The following is a 26,705-nucleotide window of genomic DNA, read 5'->3' as shown; positions in this document are numbered from 1 at the left end:
TGTTCTGGTATTTTACTACCGCATCTGTTGCGGGTGGTCGAGTCAGCGGTTTTAGAGGGCTCCTTGCCTCGCTCCATGATGGAAGCCATAGTGGTACTTATCCCAAAACCTGGAAAGGACCCCCTATGTGCGGGCTCCTACAGACCGATATCCCTTTTATGTGCAGATGTGAAGCTGCTGGCTCGGGTGCTTGCTAACAGATTGGCGAGTGTTACGCCGAGCGCTCCGGGTCCCCGCTCCTCCCCGGAGCACTCGCTTCTCTCTCGCTACCGCAGCGCTCCGGGCAGCTCCACTGACCCGGTGCGCTGCGATACCGTCTCCAGCCGGGATGCGATTCGCGATGCGGGTAGCGCCCGCTCGCGATGCGCATCCCGGCTCCCGTACCTGACTCGCTCTCCGTCTGTCCTGTCCCGGCGCGCGCGGCCCCGCTCCCTAGGGCGCGCGCGCGCCGGGTCTCTGCGATTTAAAGGGCCACTGCGCCGCTGATTGGCGCAGTGGTTCCAATTAGTGTGTTCACCTGTGCACTCCCTATTTATACCTCACTTCCCCTTCACTCCCTCGCCGGATCTTGTTGCCATTGTGCCAGTGAAAGCGTTTCCTTGTGTGTTCCTAGCCTGTGTTCCAGACCTCCTGCCGTTGCCCCCGACTACGATCCTTGCTGCCTGCCCCGACCTTCTGCTACGTCCGACCTTGCTTCTGTCTACTCCCTTGTACCGCGCCTATCTTCAGCAGTCAGAGAGGTTGAGCCGTTGCTAGTGGATACGACCTGGTCACTACCGCCGCAGCAAGACCATCCCGCTTTGCGGCGGGCTCTGGTGAAAACCAGTAGTGACTTAGAACCGATCCACTAGCACGGTCCACGCCAATCCCTCTCTGGCACAGAGGATCCACTACCTGCCAGCCGGCATCGTGACAGTAGATCCGGCCATGGATCCCGCTGAAGTTCCTCTGCCAGTTGTCGCCGACCTCACCACGGTGGTCGCCCAGCAGTCACAACAGATAGCGCAACAAGGCCAACAGCTGTCTCAACTGACCGTGATGCTACAGCAGCTACTACCACAGCTTCAGCAATCATCTCCTCCGCCAGCTCCTGCACCTCCTCCGCAGCGAGTGGCCGCTTCTGGTCTACGACTATCCTTGCCGGATAAATTTGATGGGGACTCTAAATTCTGCCGTGGCTTTCTTTCCCAATGTTCCCTGCACTTGGAGATGATGTCGGACCAGTTCCCTACTGAAAGGTCTAAGGTGGCTTTCGTAGTCAGCCTTCTGTCTGGAAAAGCTCTGTCATGGGCCACACCGCTCTGGGACCGCAATGACCCCGTCACTGCCTCTATACACTCCTTCTTCTCAGAAATTCGAAGTGTCTTTGAGGAACCTGCCCGAGCCTCTTCTGCTGAGACTGCCCTGTTGAACCTGGTCCAGGGTAATTTTTCCGTTGGCGAGTACGCCGTACAATTCCGTACTCTTGCTTCAGAATTATCCTGGAATAATGAGGCCCTCTGCGCGACCTTTAAAAAAGGCCTATCCAGCAACATTAAAGATGTTCTGGCCGCACGAGAAATCCCTGCTAACCTACATGAACTCATCCATCTTGCCACTCGCATTGACATGCGTTTTTCCGAAAGGCGTCAGGAGCTCCGCCAGGATATGGACTTTGTTCGCACAAGACGTTTTTTCTCCCCGGCTCCTCTCTCCTCTGGTCCCCTGCAATCCGTTTCTGTGCCTCCCGCCGTGGAGGCTATGCAGGTCGACCGGTCTCGCCTGACACCTCAAGAGAGGACACGACGCCGCATGGAGAATCTCTGTCTGTACTGTGCCAGTACCGAACACTTCCTGAAGGATTGTCCTATCCGTCCTCCCCGCCTGGAAAGACGTACGCTGACTCCGCACAAAGGTGAGACAGTCCTTGATGTCTACTCTGCTTCTCCAAGTCTTACTGTGCCTGTGCGGATATCTGCCTCTGCCTTCTCCTTCTCTACTATGGCCTTCTTGGATTCCGGATCTGCAGGAAATTTTATTTTGGCCTCTCTCGTCAACAAGTTCAACATCCCAGTGACCAGTCTCGCCAGACCCCTCTACATCAATTGTGTAAACAATGAAAGATTGGATTGTACCATACGTTTCCGCACGGAGCCCCTTCTAATGTGCATCGGACCTCATCACGAGAAGATTGAATTTTTGGTCCTCCCCAATTGCACTTCCGAAATCCTCCTTGGACTACCCTGGCTTCAACTCCATTCCCCAACCCTGGATTGGTCCACTGGGGAGATCAAGAGTTGGGGGCCCTCTTGTTTCAAAGACTGCCTAAAACCGGTTCCCAGTACCCCTTGCCGTGACTCTGTGGTTCCCCCTGTAACCGGTCTCCCTAAGGCCTATATGGACTTTGCGGATGTTTTTTGCAAAAAACAAGCTGAGACTCTACCTCCTCACAGGCCTTATGATTGTCCTATTGACCTCCTCCCGGGCACTACTCCACCCCGGGGCAGAATCTATCCTCTGTCCGCCCCAGAGACTCTTGCTATGTCGGAGTACATCCAGGAAAATTTAAAAAAAGGCTTTATCCGTAAATCCTCCTCTCCTGCCGGAGCCGGATTTTTCTTTGTGTCCAAAAAAGATGGCTCTCTACGCCCTTGCATTGACTACCGCGGTCTTAATAAAATCACGATAAAGAACCGCTACCCTCTACCCCTCATCTCTGAACTCTTTGATCGCCTCCAAGGTGCCCACATCTTTACCAAACTGGACTTAAGAGGTGCTTATAATCTCATCCGCATCAGAGAGGGGGATGAATGGAAAACGGCATTTAACACTAGAGATGGACACTTTGAGTATCTGGTCATGCCCTTTGGCCTGTGCAACGCCCCTGCCGTCTTCCAAGACTTTGTTAATGACATTTTTCGTGATCTCTTATACTCCTGTGTTGTTGTATATCTGGACGATATCCTGATTTTTTCTGCCAATCTAGAAGAACACCGCCAGCATGTCCGTATGGTTCTTCAGAGACTTCGTGACAATCAACTTTATGCCAAGATAGAGAAATGTCTGTTTGAATGCCAATCTCTTCCTTTCCTAGGATACTTGGTCTCTGGCCAGGGACTACAAATGGATCCAGACAAACTCTCTGCCGTCTTAGATTGGCCACGCCCCTCCGGACTCCGTGCTATCCAACGTTTTTTGGGGTTCGCCAATTATTACAGGCAATTTATTCCACATTTTTCTACCGTTGTGGCCCCTATCGTGGCTTTAACCAAAAAAAATGCCAATCCCAAGTCTTGGCCTCCTCAAGCGGAAGACGCCTTTAAATGGCTCAAGTCTGCCTTTTCTTCGGCTCCCGTGCTCTCCAGACCTGACCCATCTAAACCCTTCCTATTGGAGGTTGATGCCTCCTCTGTAGGAGCTGGAGCGGTCCTTCTACAAAAAAATTCTTCCGGGCATGCTGTTACTTGTGGTTTTTTTTCTAGGACCTTCTCTCCGGCGGAGAGGAACTACTCCATCGGGGATCGAGAGCTTCTAGCCATTAAATTAGCACTTGAGGAATGGAGGCATCTGCTGGAGGGATCAAGATTTCCTGTTATTATTTACACCGATCACAAGAACCTCTCCTATCTCCAGTCTGCCCAACGGCTGAATCCTCGCCAGGCCAGGTGGTCTCTGTTCTTTGCCCGATTTAATTTTGAAATTCACTTTCGGCCTGCCGATAAGAACATTAGGGCCGATGCTCTCTCTCGTTCCTCGGATGCCTCGGAAGTTGAACTCTCTCCGCAACACATCATTCCTCCTGACTGCCTGATCTCCACTTCTCCAGCCTCCATCAGGCAAACTCCTCCAGGAAAGACCTTCGTCTCTCCACGCCAACGCCTCGGAATCCTCAAATGGGGTCACTCCTCCCATCTCGCAGGTCATACAGGCATCAAGAAATCTGTGCAACTCATCTCTCGCTTCTATTGGTGGCCGACTCTGGAGACGGATGTCGTGGACTTTGTGCGAGCCTGCACTGTCTGTGCTCGGGATAAGACTCCTCGCCAGAAGCCCGCTGGTTTTCTTCATCCTCTGCCTGTCCCCGAACAGCCTTGGTCTCTGATTGGTATGGATTTTATTACAGACCTACCCCCATCCCGTGGCAACACTGTTGTTTGGGTGGTCGTTGATCGATTCTCCAAGATGGCACATTTCATCCCTCTTCCTGGTCTTCCTTCAGCGCCTCAGTTGGCTAAACAATTTTTTGTACACATTTTTCGTCTTCACGGGTTGCCCACACAAATAGTCTCGGATAGAGGCGTCCAATTCGTGTCAAAATTCTGGAGGGCTCTCTGTAAACAACTCAAGATTAAATTAAACTTTTCTTCTGCATATCATCCTCAATCCAATGGACAAGTAGAAAGAATTAACCAGGTCTTGGGTGATTATTTACGACATTTTGTTTCCTCCCGCCAGGATGATTGGGCAGATCTTCTACCATGGGCCGAATTCTCGTATAACTTTAGAGTCTCTGAATCTTCCTCCAAATCCCCATTTTTCGTGGTGTACGGCCGTCACCCTCTTCCCCCCCTCCCTACTCCCTTGCCCTCTGGTTTGCCCGCGGTAGATGAAGTGACTCGTGATCTTTCCACCATATGGAAAGAGACCCAAGTTTCTCTTTTACAGGCTTCATCTCGCATGAAAAAGTTTGCCGATAAGAAAAGAAGAGCTCCCCCCATTTTTGCTCCCGGAGACAAGGTATGGCTCTCCGCTAAATATGTCCGCTTTCGTGTCCCCAGTTACAAACTGGGTCCACGCTATCTTGGTCCCTTCACAGTCTTGTGCCAAATTAATCCTGTCTCTTACAAACTTCTTCTTCCTCCTTCTCTCCGTATTCCTAATGCCTTTCATGTCTCTCTTCTTATACCACTCATCATCAACCGTTTCTCTCCCAAATTAGTTTCTCCCACTCTTGTCTCCGGTTCTTCTGACGTCTTCTCAGTGAAAGAGATACTGGCCTCCAAGACGGTCAGAGGAAAAAAGTTCTTTTTGGTGGATTGGGAGGGCTGTGGACCTGAAGAGAGATCCTGGGAACCTGAGGACAACATCCTAGACAAAAGTCTGCTCCTCAGGTTCTCAGGCTCTAAGAAGAGGGGGAGACCCAAGGGGGGGGGTACTGTTACGCCGAGCGCTCCGGGTCCCCGCTCCTCCCCGGAGCGCTCGCTTCTCTCTCGCTACCGCAGCGCTCCGGGCAGCTCCACTGACCCGGTGCGCTGCGATACCGTCTCCAGCCGGGATGCGATTCGCGATGCGGGTAGCGCCCGCTCGCGATGCGCATCCCGGCTCCCGTACCTGACTCGCTCTCCGTCTGTCCTGTCCCGGCGCGCGCGGCCCCGCTCCCTAGGGCGCGCGCGCGCCGGGTCTCTGCGATTTAAAGGGCCACTGCGCCGCTGATTGGCGCAGTGGTTCCAATTAGTGTGTTCACCTGTGCACTCCCTATTTATACCTCACTTCCCCTTCACTCCCTCGCCGGATCTTGTTGCCATTGTGCCAGTGAAAGCGTTTCCTTGTGTGTTCCTAGCCTGTGTTCCAGACCTCCTGCCGTTGCCCCCGACTACGATCCTTGCTGCCTGCCCCGACCTTCTGCTACGTCCGACCTTGCTTCTGTCTACTCCCTTGTACCGCGCCTATCTTCAGCAGTCAGAGAGGTTGAGCCGTTGCTAGTGGATACGACCTGGTCACTACCGCCGCAGCAAGACCATCCCGCTTTGCGGCGGGCTCTGGTGAAAACCAGTAGTGACTTAGAACCGATCCACTAGCACGGTCCACGCCAATCCCTCTCTGGCACAGAGGATCCACTACCTGCCAGCCGGCATCGTGACAGCGAGGATCATACTCTCTCTGATCCATGGGGATCAGACTGGATTTATGCCTGGAAAGTCTACGGTGGATAACATTAGGAGGGTGTATCTAAATTTACAGATGTCTCAAGAAGGTACGGGGGCTCGCTCAGTCTTTTCATTGGACGCTGCCAAAGCATTTGATAGCATCGAATGGAATTATTTGTGGAGAGTAATGAGTGCCATGGGATTCGGGGATAGATTCCTCTCCTATGTTAAACTTCTCTACGAAAGTCCGGTTGCCCGCCTCAGAGTTAATGGTAAGATTTCACCATAATTTGCCCTACAGAGAGGTACACGGTAGGGGTGCCCCTTGTCGCCCTTACTTTTTGGTATAGCCATCGAACCCCTGGCTTGTCTTTAAGGAGGTCGTCGGATATCTCAGGGTTTAGGTATGGAACTATAGAAGATCGAGTGGCCCTATATGCCGACGACATGTTATTGTTTATGGGGGACACGGCACGCTCACTGGCCCCAGTTATGTCTCTTATTGCGGAATTTGGGTCCTTCTCGGGGTTGCTCATTAATTGGGACAAATCGGTCTTGCTGCCTCTTGATCCTTTGCCAGATATCCCTCAAATTGCTATTTCAAAAATACAAGTGGTCTCTAGTTTTAAGTAATTAGGGATTTACATTACTCCCTACATACATGACTTTGTCCCTCGCAATTTCATCCACCTTCTAGACAGGAGCTCTCAAAAAGTGTCGGTGTGGTGTAAGCTCCCAATCTTGGTGGTGGGTCGTACTAATCTGCCCAAAATGGTCCTCATGCCTCAACTATTGTATATCCTGCAGAACTCTCCGGTTTGGATTGCGATGGCCCACTTTCAGAGGATTCAACGACTTTTCAGACAATTAGTTTGGGGGGGGGGCGAAACTGCCAGGATTAGGCTAGAAACGTTACAGAGGGGTAAATTGGTGGGAGGACTTGCTCTACCGAATCTGTGGTTATACTATATTGCATCACAGCTGCATCAGGTGAGAGGGTGGGCTGCACTATCTACATTGGGTCCTACAGGTCGATTGTTTATGCTTAAGCACGGGGGCAGAATATCTCTACATATCCTAGAGATTGGGGCTCTTACCAGACCTCCGCACTCCTCTCCCACAACTCGCTTTCTGTGCAAGCTTTGGGGCCACGCGAAAAAACTGTTGGGTATAACTGGTTATCTTGCCTCCACCCCGCTGTGGCGTAATCCTGGCTTGCCTGTTTTTAATTCTTTTGTTGATGCTGAGTTCTGGGAGACGAGGGGACTCTGTGAATTGGGTCAACTAGCTGATCAGGGGGTAGTTCGGTCCTTTGAGGACTTGCAGGTGGAGTTTGCCCTACCACGCTCCTCCTTTTACCAGTATTTACAGATCCGTCATGCCTATGCGTCACAGAATCGGATGGGACTGTTAACTGTACAATCTAATGGGGTATTAGAATCAGTTGTACGGAAGCAAGAATCAGCCAGGGTGATTTCCTGGCTACATGGGGAATTACTTTCCTTTTATCATGAGGGCTTCCCTCTAACGGTTAGGTCCAAATGGGAGAGAGACCTTGGGGTTCTGACTGATGAGGAGTGGAGTATTGCACTGGCGCTTACCCCCTTACAGATTGTCTCAACTGTTTTTTATACATAGGGTCTATAAAACTCCACTTTTCCTCCTTAGAATAGGTGTGAGATCTGACTCTGCCTGCCCAAGGTGTGGCGAGGTGGAGGCACACCTTGTACATATGATGTGGACGTGTCCTTGACTACATATTGGACTGGGGTGCTACAGCTCATTCGATCGGTCTATGGAGTAACTATATCTAGGGACCCCAGGAAATGTCTGCTTGGGCTGATAGGATGTAGTCGGGAGCCTTCAATGGTGGAGATGGGGATTCTGAGATTTTTATATCAGGCCAGGAAGTTGATAGCGCAATTCTGGATCAGATCCTCTCCTCCGGAGGTGGCTGATCTCATCACACGAGTAATGCATGTGGTTCAGTTAGAAAAAGGAATTTATGTCATGCGCAAAGCGGAGCGAAATTTGAAGGTATCTGGGGTCCCTGGGTATGGAGGTTTGATCCCCCTGTCAGTGCCACTTAAATGGTGGAATGCCGTTGGTATGTAGTTGTGTACTGAATGGACGACTTGTGAGATGTTGAGGAAGTGACTTGTGGATGTGCTTGCCCTCGTGCTATGTGTGGAGGTTGGAGTTTGTATGACCTGATGGGAACCGTCTGGTGATGTGATTATGCATATATAATTCTATCTTGCCTGTGACTCTACACTAATCTAATACCTTCTTTCCCTTCTCCAAGATGGCTCCGGGAGTCTGTTGACCGAGCTGCGCATGCGCCGCGAATTTGCGCCGCTGCGCATCACGTGACAGGACCTCCGGAGTCGCTGATTGGACAATTTCTATACTCTATACACTGCACATTGCGCAGCCACACAAGAGATGCCAGAATGGTGTGCGTTCTCCATGTTTACTAATGTACCCGGTGAGTGTTACTGATGTACTTTCCGTCTCCCCTGCCCCCACTTAAGTTAGTAATGTTTCATATTTTCTCATTTGAGCTCTTATGCATCTTTTTTCATGCGTTCTCACTGCTGCACTGTAGCACTTTACACTATCACCTGGACAAATGCTTATGTCCCATATGAAATGCACTTTGTTATGTATACACTTGCTTTGATGTTCAATATTGCTTTTTTGTATTAATTGATTATTACGCTGTATGTACACTTAATTTATTTGGATGTTGTATTTAAACTGACAATTTTGGTCACTTGAAATGTTTGAAAAAGGCTGCACTGGCAGCCAAAACGTTGCACCTGTATCTGTGAAATGGAATAAAGCCACTTTATATTTTTGTTTTACTTCTTGGAGTGCTGTGCCTTTCTTTTGCTGCTGTATCTAGATTGGGGTCTCCAACTGGGCCCAACTAGTTGCCTGCACCCTCCTATATTTGCACTTTTTCCCTGGTTTTGCTGCTCCTCCAGTATTTTCATATATATATATATATATATATATATATATATATATATATATTTACTTTGTCCAAAGAAAATCACAGCATTATTAAAGGGGTTTTCCAGAGTTCAGACAAAAAACATGAAGGCAGGCTGGAGGGTCTTTGTCATACTGTTGCTCCCTCTGTGTCTGTTCAGTGCAAGAGTAGTCATGATTTCAGAAACATGTGGGTAGCAGCCTACAGTTCTCATCATGCAGTGCTGACATGCAGTCCTGGCTATCCTCATTCACCTTTATTCTACGGGCTGCTTAAGAGCTAGTCCTCACACTTATATGCACTCCCTATTGTACTCCCTCACTGAGCCTCCTACATTAATTCCTAGGTCTCACTCCCTGCTGTTTTACAGACAAACATCTTACTCTTCTATAACTACTAATGCTGGAATAGAGCATGCTCCACCACAAACTAAATGACCAGCTATTGACATTACATTTTGGGCCACTAAGTGGAAAGGGCTTATGTGGGAAACTACTGATTTAACCCCTTAAGCACCAAGGACGTACCGGTACGTCCTTGGTCCTGCTCTTCTGATATAACGAGGGGTTACACAGTAACCTCGCGTCATATCATGGCGGGCCCAGCATCATAGTGAAGCCGGGATCCGCCTCTAATAGCTCGCAGCGCCGATTGCGGCGCCGCGCGCCATTAACCCTTTAGCCGCGCGCTCAGAGCTGAGCCACGCGGCTAAAAGTGAAAGTTCCCGGCTAGCTCAGTCGGGATGTTCGGGATAGCCGCGGCTAATCGCGGCATCCCGAACAGCTGACAGGACAGCGGGAGGGCCCCTTCCTGCCTCCTCGCTGTCCGATCGCCGAATGACTGCTCAGTGCCTGAGATCCAGGCATGAGCAGTCATGCGGCAGAATCGTTGATCACTGGTTTCTTATGAGAAACCAGTGATCAGCATAGGAGATCAGTGTGTGCAGTGTTATAGGTCCCTATGGACCTATAACACTGCAAAAAAAAAAGTGAAAAAAAAAGTGAATAAAGATCATTTAACTCCTCCCCTATTAAAAGTTTGAATCACCCCCCTTTTCCAAAAAAAAAAAAAAAAAAACAGTGTAAATAAAAATAAAAATAAACATATATGGTATCACCGCGTGCGAAAATGTTCGAATTATAAAAATATATCATTAATTAAACCGCTCGGTCAATGGCGTGCGCGCAAAAAAATTCCAAAGTCCAAAATAGTGCATTTTTGGTCACTTTTTATATCATTTAAAAATCAATAAGTCCTATCAATGAAAAAATGGTACCATTAAAAACTTCAGATCACGGCGCAAAAAAATGAGCCCTAATACCACCCCATACACGGAAAAATAAAAAAGTTATAGGGGTCAGAAGATGACAATTTTAAACGTATTAATTTTCCTGCATGTAGTTCTGATTTTTTCCAGAAGTGCAACAAAATCAAACCTATATAAGTAGGGTATCATTTTAATCGTATGGACCTACAGAATAAATATCAGGTGTCATTTTTACCGAAAAATGTACTACGTAGAAACGGAAGCCCCCAAAAGTTACAAAACTGCGTTTTTTTTTCAATTTTGTCGCATAATGATTTTTTTCCCGTTTCACCGTAGATTTTTGGGCAAAATGACTGACGTCATTACAAAGTAGAATTGGTGGCACAAAAAATAAGCCATCATATGGATTTTTAGGTGCAAAATTGAAAGAGTTATGATTTTTTAAAGGCAAGGAGCAAAAAACGAAAATGCAAAAACGGAAAAAACCCCGGTCCTTAAGGGGTTAAAGGGGTAATGATTTTAAATCGACCAGTGGCAGAAAGTTAAACAGAATTGTAAATTACTTCTATTTAGAAACCCTTAAACTCTTCCAGTACTTATCATCTGCTGTATGCTCCAGAGGAAGTTATTTTCTTTTTGAATGTCCTTCCTGTCTGACCACAGTGTTCTCTGCTGACATCTCTGTCCATTTCAGGAATTGTCCATAGTAGAAGCAAATCCCCATAGCAAACCTTTCCTGCTCTGGACAGTTCCTGACATGGACAGAGTTGTCACCAGAGAGCACTTTTTGATCAGACTTGAAAGAACAACAAAACTTCCTCTGCAGTATGCAGCAGCTGATAAGTACTGGAAGGCTTAAGAATTTTAAATAGAAGTAATTTACAAATCAGTTTATCTTTCTGGCACCAGTTGATTTGAAAACATTTTTTTTTTCTACCGGAGTACCCCTTTAATTACTTTGTTTTAAGAATTTTTACTTTGTATTTTAAACTCACTCAAGGAGATACATTTTTTAATAACCCTTTAAGGCGAAAATAATCTGCAACCTCTAGGATTTATCAGAAAATATATTAGTGGTAAAACTACACTATGAATTAAACCTTATCATAACATAATAATTCAACCTAATGTAAAAATGTGGTACATACCGTAATTAAGTTATATAGAAGTTAAATGGCTTAATTAGAGATTTAGAAACAACAAACAAACCTTTCAATAGGAAAGCCAAAAGTTACAATCTTGTGTACTCCCGGCTGGCATTTCTGATTTACTATTAATAAACTGAAATTGGCTGTTTTTATTTGGCACAAATTAATTGCTCTATATCTAATCTTATACAGTAACCTTTCTTTTCACTGATTAAGTAATAAAAGCAGTGAAGCCGCACACGCAAATCAGTTTTAGTAGCCATCAGAGTATATTGTGTAGTAGCTTAAAGCCCTTCTCTTTTTTTTTTCTAGTGAACTGAAACATCTTGCCAAAGATTTACTTATTACCATTATGCTAATTTTGTCCATTTAAGGAATAAAATGTTAGAGAATAAAGGGATGGTAATAAAACCAAATAGCATTCTGGAATTGATATAGATTTTAGGACTGGGAGTCATCTGCAATAAAATGTCTTAAAACAGACTAAATTTCCAGCATCTAGAGTATCTGTATGTCATCACAGCTTCGGTTGAAAACTAAAAGTTTGTTTTTCTGTATACCAATGCATTATCTAAATAGGTTGTGGCACATAAGTTAAAGTAGACATGGTCCCATTACCTATTTGAAGCCCATTGCCCTGTTAAACAGAATTCAGGTGTCTTCTGCAGTCTCAGCAGACCACCAGAGTAACCCCCCCCCCCCCCCTCCAAAACCAATACATCTTCCACGGCAGCCTATTCCAGACTTCCCTAGCCCTAGACTAGGAAATGGTCAGCTCATTGTCTGTTTTATGTTACAATGTTCTAGGTCATGCTCAGTAAAGCAGAAAAACTGCTTCACTTTAGTGGTTTATGGCGTGAATGTCCAGTTGCCAAAAAAACCTAAGCCTGTCAGCCAGACCACAGATCTTATGCAATAGACTATAAACTGTTGAAGTCTGTTCATACTGATTTTTTCAGTATGTTTTTCAGCTCTGTAATTGAACAAAATCTTGCCGAAAAGCAGTTTCTTAGCCAGTTCAAATCAGTCTTTCTTAGTTTGGTGAAAAAGATCAATGATGAGAAAAAAAAATTTCATGCAGACATTCCCCCATCAGCGGAGCTCTGCTAGGGCTGCTTGGAAATGTGACATCTCATAGATGGTAATGCACTTCCATGCAGACTCAGCAAAAAGAATACACAGTCTATTCTTTCTGCGAACTCTGGAATCAGGATTTCCACAGCAGAAACATCTGCTGCGGAAATTCCGCCGTGTGCCCAGCGTAGCAGAATTCCATTGAATTCCATTGCACGGAAATTCCGTCCAGTGAACACACCCTAACAGAGTTTCTGCACATTAATTTCGGTGCCATAGAGAATTGGAATGAAAGTAATTGGATGTTTTTATACAAATGTACAGTAGTTTGAAGTAGCCGCATTAGTCCAGTGTTAGTAGAGTCCAGTATTTTGTAGAAACAAGTTTTTAGAATTTCTGCCTTTAACAAGTGCTCTTCACTTGTTTCTGAAAAAAAACCATAATATATATATATATATATATATATATATATATATATATATATCATCTACAATTGTATTAAACACATCCATTTCAATTTTAACCTTTACACCCATGAAGTCTGTGAAGTTCCACTATGAACAATACCCCACATGCACAGATCCTATTAATACTTCAATCACACCTCTTCATTTGTTTGAATTTAATTGCGTAATGCTAAGGTGGGGGAAATAAGATACCACATATGACAAAGCACCTGAACATAGCAAACAAAGTTTTAATTCTGGTTGCATTTAATTTGTTTAGTGATAAATGAGCATGACTCATGTGAATTAGAAACTACTGTGATGTCTTGGAGGAGTATTTGTTTAACTTATGCAAATCTATTTTATTAAGAAAGTCATTTCTAACACAAGTTCTGATTGAAAATATGCACTTTCAGCACATACCATAACTTCTTAAAAGTCATTCAATTATTTTGAAGCCATTTTGCTTGGTCAGCAAATTACACATTGCTATGGCAAATAGTGTTCTTTGAAAAGCTTTAAATAGCAACAAGCCAAGAATGATTGTATTTGTTTCAAAGGTTACCTTAACCCCCCTCTATGCTTTAAAGTGAAAGTTATTTTTTCAATACACATTTTAATTACTTTCTTCTCTATAATAATGTTTTGACATACCTAAAAACAGCTTCTGTGTCTAATCTACAGGCAGCATATTATAGATAAAAATAGATAAATAGAGAGTTTTCCCTGAACCAAGGTGGTGCTCTCCGAGCTGTCGCATGTTAATGCGCATGCACCGAAACAACGCGCCTGCCTGTGAATTTCCTGCTTGTGAGTTACACGCTGACACGCTATATCTGCCCCCCCCCCCCGCCTCTCTGAAGATTGTTTTAATGTACACATATGAGAAAGATCATGGCTCTGCTGCTAGGGCGGTGCCTTAAACTAATGCAGACATTGCTACTAGTTCTAATATTCATACTTTTTTTCAGCCCTCAGGACTCTATAAATGAAAACCCACCAGAAGAGGAGGTCGCAGACATTATTGGAGCTACAAGACCTTGCGCTCCTCGCCAGGTCCAGAATCAACAACCGAAACTCAACTTCAAGAAAACATAAACCCTCCTGCTGTATTAAATATTTCCTCATTGGTACTATTACCTCACCATGTTGACCTTCTTATGAAGGGCCTGAGTTACTGTCCTTCCACTGACATTAACTGGTTTGAGAACTAAATTAATCTAACTAAATTTTTTCATAGTGTAAAGGTATATATAATAAATTAAATAAAACCAGTCCTCAAGGATAGTGAAATAGAGGCATAAAAAGAGATAAAAAGGAGATAAAATTTACGAGAAAAAGGTGATGTGGAACCAATAGATGTAAAATCAATAAGTTAAATGTAAAAAAAAATAGTACTGAATAAATAATGATAATTGATGAATAATAAAATAATGAAAAAATATCTGAATCAAGGATAATACAGTAAGATAATAAAATAAAATATAACATTTATTCACAAGATAATAACTTACATCTGGGCAGGGCCCTTGCACCAGATGTTGATTAGATATTGATATTAAAATAGATGTAATATTAAAAAGTCATTTATAAAGCAACCACCTAAAAAAGGGCAAAAAAATTTGGAAATGTCCCAAAAATGGTCCGGTAATATGGTTCAGAAATAAATGGTCCGGTAATGCAGATCATGAAATGATAGAGCAGTTCAGGGAGCAATATGCAGATAATACAGGTTCGATAATATTAGGTATTTCCTGTGTGCCGATTTGAGTGGTAATAATTACTGATAGATTGCCGAAGGCAATCCAATAAAGGCCCTGAGGGTCCCAACCAAAAATTTACTATGTACAGGACTTTAATTTGCGGGTCCAAAATTATAATAGTGAAAAGAGAAGGAAAAAATCACACATTTAAAAACACTATGTGCTCCTAACTAATGGCTGAATTAAGGCTTATTGGGCTCGACTAGCTCCATCATTCTCTTTAATTCGTAGGAGATACATTGTGTTTTTGTATCCCAGAACTACTGATTGTTAAGGTACATAGCAGTTAAAACCATAACACTGCCCCCCTCAACGTTTCGCCACCAAGTGGCTTTGTCAAGAGGCAAATGGGCAATGGCGAACAGTAAACGCCGACCGGACCTTTTAACACCTTCTGTTGTGATGTCACCAATGTTATTACCAATCAAAATTGACTCCCATCAGCCATTGCGACAAACCCTGAAATCGATCTGTGTCAAGTAATGAGTGACAAGTATGATAGCCAACCAAATAGCTCAAGAAACTCACCACTAAATGTCTGCCACGTCTCTCTTCCTGATAGGAGTTCGTCCAGACTTCCGGCACCGACGTCATGTGTAAACAATGCGCAGAACAAGCTACGCGCGGACTTCGTATCTGTAAGTTCCTGAGATGCCGGTCGCGCATGTGCCGGAGTCTAGACTGCGCGTTCTCAACTGCGCGAGAACTTAGCTGTCATTTTGCTTACTCATTGTATATGCTGATAGTGCCTGCGCACTAGAGGGTGCGCGAACACTTAACCATCACCCAGGAAGAACAATGGATACACAGACACTTGGGTTCAGAGCCAAAAAGGAGTGAATATATAGAGGAAGTAAATTACATTAAATAAGTTACTATTTAGTGTTGCCCGTTATTTAAATTTATTAAAGGATACCACCCAGGTAAGTATACAGTGAGGATATTAGCTGTATGTACAAATCAATTATTTGATTCAGAGGGTAAGTATTAGGCATGGTGATAACTAAACCCCTTCCGTGACCACAGGGGAGGGGAGAGGAGGAAAAGAAGAAAAAGGTGAGAAAGAAGAATCTCTATAAGGAATAGGGTTTGAATAAGGTTTGAATGGGGAAATGGTCATATTAATAAACTTCATAATATTAATGAAGGTGATGGTTCCGGTCGACTTGAGTGGTGATAGCCTTCAAATAATAACTCACAATTAATTCACAATACAGCTAATATCCTCACTGTATACTTACCTGGGTGGTATCCTTTAATAAATTTAAATAACGGGCAACACTAAATAGTAACTTATTTAATGTAATTTACTTCCTCTATATATTCACTCCTTTTTGGCTCTGAACCCAAGTGTCTGTGTATCCATTGTTCTTCCTGGGTGATGGTTAAGTGTTCGCGCACCCTCCAGTGCGCAGGCACTATCAGCATATACAATGAGTAAGCGAAATGACAGCTAAGTTCTCGCGCAGTTGAGAACGTGCAGTCTAGACTCCGGCACATGCGCGGCCGGCATCTCAGGAACTTACAGATACGAAGTCCGCGCGCAGCTTGTTCTGCGCATTGTTTACACATGACGTCGGTGCCGGAAGTCCGGACGAACTCCTATCAGGAAGAGAGACGTGGCAGACATTTAGTGGTGAGTTTCTTGAGCTATTTGGTTGGCTATCATACTTGTCACTCATTACTTGACACAGATCGATTGGAGGGTTTGTCGCAATGGCTGATGGGAGTCAATTTTGATTGGTAATAACATTGGTGACATCACAACAGAAGGTGTTAAAAGGTCCGGTCTGCGTTTTCTGTTCGCCATTGCCTATTTGCCTCTTGACAAAGCCACTTGGTGGCGAAACGTTGAGGGGGGCAGTGTTATGGTTTTAACTGCTATGTACCCTAACAATCAGTAGTTCTGGGATACAAAAACACAATGTATCTCCTACGAATTAAAGAAAATGATGGAGATAGTCGAGCCCAATAAGCCTTAATTCAGCCATTAGTTAGGAGCACATAGTGTTTTTAAATGTGTGATTTTTTCCTTCTCTTTTCACTTTTATAATTTTGGACCCGCAAATTAAAGTCCTGTACATAGTAAATTTTTGGTTGGGACCCTCAGGGCCTTTATTGGATTGCTTTCGGCAATCTATCAGTGATTATTGTATATTTTGCCCTCCAGCCATTAGTCTCGCTCTTTTGTATTCCGATTTAAGTGGTATCACTTACTGGCAAAGTGCAGCCGGCATCCTCAGGAGTAGCAGTCTCGCGGTGAGGGTATCTGTCGGTGCTGGCACGGTGTGGTGTCCGGCCTCTATGATCGTTAGTGATCCCAGTAAAGTGGAATGAGTGGGTCCGGCAAAGACAGGCTGGCACGGGATTGCGTCCGGCCACAGGTGAAGTATCGTGGATGAAGAGGTGATCGCTGTCCCTGGCGTCTTCATGTCCTAAGGAGAGAGGATCACCAGCGATCCACAGAGGTTCCAGAATAGGGGGCCTGCAGCGCTGCCAAAGCTGAGGTGGGCTTTAAAGGTTGTATAAGGTGGTTGCTGTAGGTAGTAGGTATAAGACCAAGGCTATACGTGTTTCAAGACAACTGTCTTATTCTTCAGTAGTCATAGATAATGAATATCAACTTAATGGTCCAATGGTGATCCTCTTTCCCTAGGACACGAAGACGCCAGGGACAGCGATCACCTCTTCATTCACGATACTCCACTTGGGGCCGGATGCAATCCCGTGCTAGCCTGTCTTTGCCGGACCGACTCATTCCCCTTTACTGGGATCACTAACGATCACAGAGGCCGGACACCACACCGTGCCAGCACCGACAGATACCCTCACCACGAGACTACTCCTGAGGATGCCGGCTACACTTCGGCTACACTTCGCCAGTAAGTGATACCACTCCAATCGGCACACAGGTCATTCCTAATATTATCGAACCTATATTATCTGCATATAGCTCCCTGAACTACTCTATCATTTCATGAACTGCATTACTGGACCACTTTATTTCTGAACTATGTTACCGGACCATTTTTTGGACATTTCCACATTTGTTTAGCCCTATTTTAGGTGGTTGCTTTCTAAATGACTTTTTAATATTACATCTATTTTAATACCAATATCTAATCAACATCTGGGGCAAGGGCCCTGCCCAGATGTAAGTTATTATCTTGTAAATAAATGTTATCTTTTATTTTATTATCTTACTGTATTATCCTTGATTCTGGTCTTTTTTCATTATTTTATTATTCATTAATTATCATTATTTATTCAGTACTATTTTTTGACATTTAACTTATTGATTTTACATCTATTGGTTCCACATTACCCCTTTTTCTCATTCATTTTATCTCCTTTTTATCTCTTTTTATTTCTCTATTTCACTATCCTTGAGGCATGGTTTTATATAATTTATTATATGTATCTTTGCACTTTACTAGGTCTTTTTGGGATTCAGACCATTCCAGTTAACCTCAGAATAGTATACCTCATTGAGCTACACATACTCTTTTACTTCTGCAATACATTTTTTCATAAGCTAAAACTTAAGGTTTGATTTTCTGAACATGATACTTCAACTAGAAATGTATTTACATAGTCTAATCCTGTACAAGATCGGTTTGCATTATCTGACTACAACTTAAAACTACCAAGTTCTTTCATGCCAGCTGTCATTCCTAGTCCACTTGAGACCTTTTGCCATCTGGTAAGGAAGGGCATGGAGAAATTAATATCTACTCCACAGGAATTGACACACTCTAATTTGTCTTACCATCAACAGAAGGAATTGAGAGAATTAGTCCATAACCACAACCTAGTCATCAAACCAGCTGACAAAGGGGGCACGGTTGTGATCATGGACCCATCTAATTACATTAAGGAGGCCATGCGACAGCTGGGTGACACTACTACATACCAAGATCTTTCTGAAGACCCCTGGTTCGACATAGAGTGTAAAATCAACAACATTGTTGAACAGGCTTTTAGCTCTGGCATTATAGATAAAGCTTTGAAACTGTAACTGATTGTGTTACATCCGAAGACACCATTCTTATATTTACTTCCCAAAATCCATAAATGTCATACTGACCCGCCCGGTAGACCAATTGTCTCTGGGCGTGAGTCAGTAACCAGTCATTTGTCAATCTTTTTAAGTCTGGTCTTATGACTTATTACACCAAAACGCGCTCTTTTCTTCTAGAGACTTCTGATCTTTTGAAAAAAATTAAAACTTTGTGGTCCCCAGTGGTGTCATATTGGCCTCCTTAGACGTCATAAGTCTCTACACATTGACTCCCCATGATAGAGGGATCTCTGCTGTATGTGACGCTATAGTCAATGATTCTTCACCAGAGAAATGTGATTTTGTTCTGACTCTTTCCCATAAAGTGCTGACATGTAATTATTGTGTTTTTAATGTCCAATTTTTTCTTCAATTATCTGGTTCTGCCATGGGGACGAAAGTTGCCCCAACATACGCAAATATTTTCGGGGCCTCCCTTGAGGAAACGTCGATCTATGTGTCCTACCACTTTGGCCTTGTGCTGAAGTGGTGGTGCTACATAGACGACGTTTTCCTCATTTGGGAAGGGAGTGCTACTTAATTACAGGATTTTGTACATTTCCTCAATCACATGGACCCCAACATTAAGTTTACACTCACATATTCAGAGACTTCTGTACAGTTCTTAGACACTTTAGTGACCATTGAAGATAACCATCTAACTATACAACTCTATGTGAAACCTACCGATAGCAACTCAGTGTTACATTACACAAGTTGTCATCCTAAGCGCATGATCAGATCACTCCCAAAGAGTCAAATAATGAGGGCAAAACATATCATTAGCGCTGAGCCTCATGTGGTGCCGACCCTTGACCAGATGGTACAGGGCTTTTCCAACCATGGGTATCCACTGATGCTCCTTCAAGACAGCAAAAGGGATGTCATGACCCAAGAGCGACAATCCCTTTTGCATCAGTCTACCAGGGAAAAATCTTCCCAGCGATCTAGAATTGTCTTTACATATAGCACCATGTCTAACCAGATTTCCAAAGCCATCAACAAACATTGGCCTATTTTATCTCAATGCTTCCCTGACATACCAGAATTCGCCAACCCCCCCCCCCCCCACTCATGTCCTATCAAAGACTTCCTAATTTAAAAGATAGGTTAGTCAAGACCGACGTCTCTACTAAAATATTTGACCATAGATTTACGGTTTCTCAAAAGACAGGTAGCTTTCCATGCTGCTCCTGCATAAACTGTCTTCTTATGACCAAAGGGCCATCTTTTAACCCCTTAACGACGCAGGACGTATATTAACGTCCTGCGCCGGCTTCCGCGATATGAAGCGGGATCTCGCCGTGATACCGCATCATATCACGTCAGTCCCGGCGCTCATCAACGGCCAGGACCCGCGGCTAGTACCACACATCGCCGATCGCGGCGATGTGCGGTATTAACCCTTTAGAAGCGGCGGTCAAAGCTGACCGCCGCTTCTAAAGTGTAAGTGACCCGGCTGCTCAGTCGGGCTGTTCGGGACCACCATGGTGAAATCGCGGCGTCCCGAACAGCTGACAGGACACCGGGAGGGCCCTTACCTGCCTCCTCGGTGTCCGATCGGCGAATGACTGCTCCGTGCCTGAGATCCAGACAGGAGCAGTCAAGCGCCGATAACACTGATCACAGGCGCGTTAATACACGCCTGTGATCTGTGTAAAAGATCAGTGTGTGCAGTGTTATAGGTCCCTATGGGACCTATAACACTGCAAAAAAAATTAAAAAAAAAGTGTTAATAAAGGTGATTTAACCCCTTCCCTAATAAAAGTTTGAATCACCCCCCTTTTCCCATAAAAAAAATAAAACAGTGTAAAAAAAAAAAAAATAAACATATGTGGCATCGCCGCATGGGTAAATGTCCGAACTATAAAAATATATCATTAATTAAACTGCACGGTCAATGGCGTACGCGCAAAAAAATTCCAAAGTCCAAAAAAGCGTATTTTGGTCACTTTTAATACCATTAAAAAATGAATAAAAAGTGATCAAAAAGTCAGATCAAAACAAAAATCATACCGATAAAAACTTCAGATCACGGCACAAAAAATGAGTGCTCATACCGCCCTGTACGTGGAAAAATAAAAAAGTTATAGAGGTCAGAAGATGACATTTTTAAACGTATAAATTTTCCTGCATGTAGTTATGATTTTTTCCAAAAGTGCGACAAAATCAAACCTATATAAGTAGGGTATCATTTTAACCGTATGGACCTACAGAATAATGATAAGGTGTAATTTTTACCGAAATATGCACTGCGTAGAAACGGAAGCCCACAAAAGTCACAAAATGGCGTTTTTTCTCCGATTTTGTCGCACAATGATTTTTTTTCCCATTTCTCCGTGCATTTTTGGGTAAAATGACTAATGTCACTGCAAAGTAGAATTGGTGACGCAAAAAATAAGCCATAATATGGATTTTTAGGTGGAAAATTGAAAGGGTTATGATTTTTAAAAGGTAAGGAGGAAAAAACGAAAGTGCAAAAACGGAAAACCCTGAGTCCTTAAGGGGTTAAACACCCTAAAACATCCAATGAGTAAAAAAATCAACAATAATTTAACATGTACATTTAAGTTTGTAATCTATCTGTTGTCATGTCCCTGTAATTTGCTTAACGTGGGCGAGACTACGTTAGACTTACGGACTTGTCTGAACCACCACAGGTACACCCTGTGTCAAAGCATTTTGCGGAACTTGAACACAACGAACGGGATCTAAGATTTACCGTTATTGATCACATCCCATTCCCCAAAAATGGTGGGGACTGTACGACTTTATTAAAACGCTGTGAATTTCAGTGGATCTTCTAATTGCAATCACTACAGCCTAACGGCCTCAATGTTGAATTTACAATGACCCCCATATGCTTTAAGTTTACAATGTATAACATGGTTAGTGTAAGATATTGAATATTATGGTTGTGTACTTTTACTATAACAAGCTAATTATTTTATATCTTTCTTCTCTCTCCAAATTATAAAGCGGATTGAAGAACACCACCCACAGAATTCATCTTTATTCTATATATATGATTTTCTCTCACCAGGATATACAGTGAAGCCAATTTATAATTTTATTCATATGTCTTTGTTCATATTAATGCGCTTACATTGCCATTCTCCTGCGATTCAACTCCACTGGTAACCACTGTTTCTGACTTAGGTTGGATGTCCTTCTGTACTCACGTCTAGGACTGAGGGATGTTTTACACTTCTCTGATCTAGTGTTGGATGTCAGGATCCCAGATGATGTGGACTCTTCATAATTTCAGGGTTACTTTGCGGGCACCACAACATTAGAGATTGCTGTGGTCGATTGCCACATTTCACCATAGGAGACACAGAACCGCTTGCCCTTACCTTCTCATTCACATGAGGTTTCCCTGAACCAAGATGGCGCTTTCAGATTTGTCACATGGTAATGCACATGCGCCGAAAAAACACACCTGCCTATGACGTGACCAACGTATGGCACTCTCATTGGCCCTCCGTGTATTTCCTGCTTGTGAGCTACATGCCGACACACGTGGGACATGGTGTCCCCACTATCATGCCGAGCAAGTTGTTTTTCCATTGGTGAGTGGATGATCTGCCCCCCGCCTCTCTGGAGATTGTTTTAATGTACACATATTGTTTATATCACTGTATTACCTCAATTAGCACTATTGTCACTTTACCACTGAGTTGATGCACTTTGGACTTGGTATAGCAGTCACAACTGAGACATCAGGATATGTCAATATGAATTAAATGTACTTTGTCACTATTTATGATGCACTTATGTATTTGTTTACTGAATATTACTTTGTTATGCAATTGGTTGATGCTTCTATATATACTCTTCATTTGTATGCTTGAAAATGGTTGCATTGGGCGACCGAAACGTTGCACTTTATTGGATGGAATAAACACCACTTTTTCACCTTGAATCTTGCCTTGGAGTGCTGCAGACTTATTGTTTATGCTTAATATGGGTAGATAGATAGATAGATGGATAGATAGTTCCAAGAAGGCAGCAGCAACTCCAGTTAAAGTGCAAAAAAGAGGTGTTTATTCACACAATGTGCAGCAACGTTTCGGTTTGCTCACCAAACCATTTTCAAGCAACAAAGGACATGACTGGTGGGATGTTATGGTCACGCAGGACCAGTAACATCATTATTCAATAAAGTGCATATATAATTCACAGTGTACAATAACGTATAAAAAGTGCAATGTGCATACATATAGGGAATATACATACATATTCATGTGCAAAACATTATGTATGTAAAACATTATATGTATGAATAACATTATTATGTATAACATTATAAAGGTGCATATCATATTAAAAAATATATATTCCCATTAATTAGTGATCAATTGCAGCTGTGTATTCATATCAGATGGGCGGGAGGGGGAGGATCCACTCACCACTCTTATTATGCAAGCACTGTACTCCATGAGGACGCCGTCTTGTAGCGTATCCGGTACATTACAGCAAAAACCGGAACTGGTCTCAAGACGAGGCCGATCACATGACTGGGTTGCCAGGCGACGCTTCAGTATAGGACGCACATGCGTCCTCTCTCTTTCTGAAGCCGGGCGCCATCTTGCATAGTGGCAAATAGATGGATAGATAGATGGACATAGATATGTATAGTTTATTGGGTAAAATAATCTATATTAAAGTAATTCATTGAATTAATACTTTAATTTTTGCTTAAGAGTTCATTCAACTATCTAGTGCAGTATCCCGTATTTGTGTTCCATCTAAAGCACTGAGAGATCAGGGCCATGTGTACGGTGTTCATGGCACTTTATAGAGTTTGGAGGGATCAACTAAAAAAGTCAACACCAGTCTATGCTGTGACTTTATTGTGCTCATTTTTCCAGCTCCAATAGGAGTACTGTCTAGTCAGAGGAAAAGATAGCTCAACCAGAATCCCCCTGCTTACACTAATCTCTTCAGTGACCTACAGTCCGAGTTGGAGCAGTGTAGCTGACACATCACAGAAGTTTTTCAGTGTACACCCTGTGCATCGGGTATCATGCCTTCAAGTATATGCACCACAGTAAGACAACCTGTGTAGGCTCTCCACAGCAGAGATTGAACTAACCGGACTGTATCTTGATGCATCAATGGTGCATTATCAACTTTCCAGCCAATACATTTACTGTCAGAGCAACTTTTAAAGGGACATGTCCAAATAACACTTATGGAGCACCCACTGCTCAAAAAGTATAATTTCGGTCTGTGTTGAAAAGATGCTAGAAAAGAAGATTTATGTTAAAATACAGGTCAGCAGAATGCACAGTGTTTTGCTCAACTTGCTTTGTATTTTAGCATGGAAGCTTTCTGTGAGCTCATTCTTCAGTCACACTGATGGGATTTGCAGTACAGCAACTAGACAGTAATGCAGGTCACTAAGGTCAGCCCACTGCACAATACTTTACTCAACCTACTTTGTATTGTAGTGTGTTAGATTTTTTGTGTTTGCTCTGCATCCACACTTCTGGGATTTGTAGTGCAGCCACTGCACACAGTAATTCAGGTCACTGAGGTCAGGTACACCCGGACATCCTGGTACTTAAGGACTCAGGGTGTACCTGTACATCCTGAATCCCGCTAGCGGGGTTAATTCCCATGGGTCCCAGTTGCTACAGGCAGCCAGGACCCACGGCTAATGCCGGGCACCGCCGATCGGACTGATACCCAGCAATAACGCTTTAAATGCCGTGATTAAAGTTGATTGTGGTGTCAAAAGTAAGAGTAAAACCCTCCCAGCAGCTCAGCAGAGCTGATCGGGACTATCTTGACAGAATGGCAATGTTCTGATCAGCTTACTAGACAACAGGAGGGTCCTCACCTGCCTCCTGGTTGTCTGATCAGCGATCAACTGCTCCATGCCTGCTCAGCAGGCTGGAGCAGCAGAGCGCCGATAACACTGATCAGTACTATGCTATGGCATAGCATTGATCAGTGTAAGCAATCAGAAGATTGCATGGTATAGCCCCCTATGGGCGCTAAAAAACAACAAAAAAAGTAAAGTGTTAAAAAAAGACAATATATGTGAACTAGCCCCCCCCCCAATAAAAGTTTGAATCACCCTATTTTCCTATTTTTTTAAATAAAATAATATAATAAAAAAAAATCATATGTGGTACCGCCACGTGCGTAAATGTCCAAACTATTAAAATATAAGGTTAGCTAAACCACACGGTGGATAGCGTACACGTAAACAAATACCAAAGTCCAAAATTGTGAATTATTGGACACTTCATATACCATAAAAATATTAATAAAAAGCGATCAAAAAGTCCTATCAAAATAAAAATGGTACCGATAAAAAAAACTACAGACCACGGTACAAAAACTGAGCCCTCATATAGCCCCGTACGTGGAAAAATACAAAAGTTGTAAGGGTCAGAGGAAGACAATTTAAAAAATAAAAAATAAATAAGCCCCCACATGAGTCTGTAGGTGCAAAATTGAAATTGTTGTGATTTTTAGAAGGTGATGAGGAAAAAATGAAAGTGCAAACATTAAGGAGTTTGTTTTCACTTCAGCTTACAACATCTAGGACTGGGGGGTCCTGGAGCTCCTATTTTAGTGCCATTCAGCCAGTCCCACCATATAAGATAGGTGGCAGTCACTACTTCTAGTGATGAAATTGAATGGAAAGTACAGGACCATCATAAACTTTGAAGCCTTTGTCTCTTTTTGTAAAAAAAAAAAAAAAAAACTAAATTCAAAATGGAGACAATATAAGGAGGGGTGAAAAGTAGATTTATCACTATATTTCTATCTGACCTTAATCTCTCCTCAGCCCTCCATATATTTCACAGCTAAAACAAGCTCTTATTTATTCCTGTTCCTAAATTTGAAAATCAACTAAAAAAAAATCTTAACTAGTTCCCAGGTCCAGAAAAATATCCCTAGGGACTGTTTGCTTTCTCAGGACAAGGTAATGTTCTTCAGGCTCTCCTTATTCCTAAAGTTATCCTGGGGAATCTAACATCTTACATTTCTGTTGTGGCTTGGGGTTAGTTTCAGACAATTAATGGGGGTTATCTACCTGGTGAAATATGGGTGTCCCTTAGAATATGTTGAGAAAACAAGTCAAGAATTCTGATGTAGAATAAGAATCACTTAAACAAAATCCTTAAAAAGTGAAATACATCAATATCAAGACATGTTCATTAATCTCATTGGGGGGACCCTAAAGGCATTACCTTTACAAGAATCAAACTGGTCCCAAGAAAAGCAAGGGAAAAGTGGAGGAGATCTGGAAAAGGCACTACTGCAGACAGGATGTACTGCAAAGAGATGTAGAACAGCACTAGATCCATTCAATGTGCCCATGGTCAGAGAGCCAGTCTGGGTATCAATAAAAGAGAAAATAAAGGCCACAGCACCAATCTGGAGGCTCCAGTTCTTGTGCAAAAGACCTAAGATTTATTGGTTACAGACAAGCATACTGTCAGGATCTGGATACTGTGAGGATACCGGTGGTGGATCCTCTGTGTCAGTGGGGTGATGACGTGGGCGTACCAGGGGAATGGAGTCTAAGGGGTTACTGGTTTTCACCAGAGCCCGCCGCAAAGCGGGATGGACTTGCAGCGGCAGGTAACCCCTAGGTCGTTCCACCCGATAGTGACTCAAACCCAACTGACGGCTGAGAAAGGCGCGGTACAAGGGATTAGGCAAGAGCAAGGTCGAATGTAGCAGAAAGTCAGGGCAGGCAGCAAGGATCGTAGTCAAGAGCCACAGCAGAGGGTCTGGAACACTGGCTTCGGACATACAAGGAAACGCTTTCACTGGCACAAGGCAACAAGATCCGGCAATACTGGGAAGGGGAAGTGAGGTTATATAGAGAGGGAACAGGTGTGAGCACTAATTGGGCCAGGCGCTAATCAGTGGCGCAATGGCCCTTTAAATCGCAGAAAGCCCGCGCCCCCCCCCCGGGACTGAGCCGTCGGGGAACAGGACGGGTGAGGAGACAGGGATGCGAGCCGCGAGCGGGCGCGTCCCACTACGCGGGTTGCATTCCCACCGGTAACATTAATGCAGTGCTCCCGGTCAGCGGGTCTGACCAGGGCGCTGCAAGAAGGTGAACGCCGC

Source organism: Hyla sarda, chromosome 1 (assembly GCF_029499605.1).
Source record: "Hyla sarda isolate aHylSar1 chromosome 1, aHylSar1.hap1, whole genome shotgun sequence".
Taxonomy (NCBI): Eukaryota; Metazoa; Chordata; class Amphibia; order Anura; family Hylidae; genus Hyla; species Hyla sarda.
The sequence above is the reverse complement of the archived record's forward strand: the minus strand, read 5'-3'. Positions refer to the sequence as shown.